The sequence below is a fragment of the Penaeus monodon genome, chromosome 25 (assembly GCF_015228065.2).
Source record: "Penaeus monodon isolate SGIC_2016 chromosome 25, NSTDA_Pmon_1, whole genome shotgun sequence".
Taxonomy (NCBI): Eukaryota; Metazoa; Arthropoda; class Malacostraca; order Decapoda; family Penaeidae; genus Penaeus; species Penaeus monodon.
The window spans coordinates 36903829-36904077 of NC_051410.1; positions in this window are offsets into that span (position 1 = coordinate 36903829).

Below are 249 nucleotides of genomic sequence, written 5' to 3' on the forward strand. Positions count from 1 at the left end.
CGCGCGAGCTTAATAACCACGCCTTCCTCTTATGTAAATGATTTACATGCAACGTCGACAGGGTGCGTTCAAGGTAAAAGCAGACTACACTTACGTAATTTACGCTTGTTATTTAAGACAGCATCGGTAAAATGTGTTTAAGGGTTCACTGTTAATTGTCGACTTCGTGACATTAGATGTTAAATCTTCTCAAACAGCTAAATGATAAATCTCTAATAATAGAACATCGCAAACTTTAAAATATCTGGA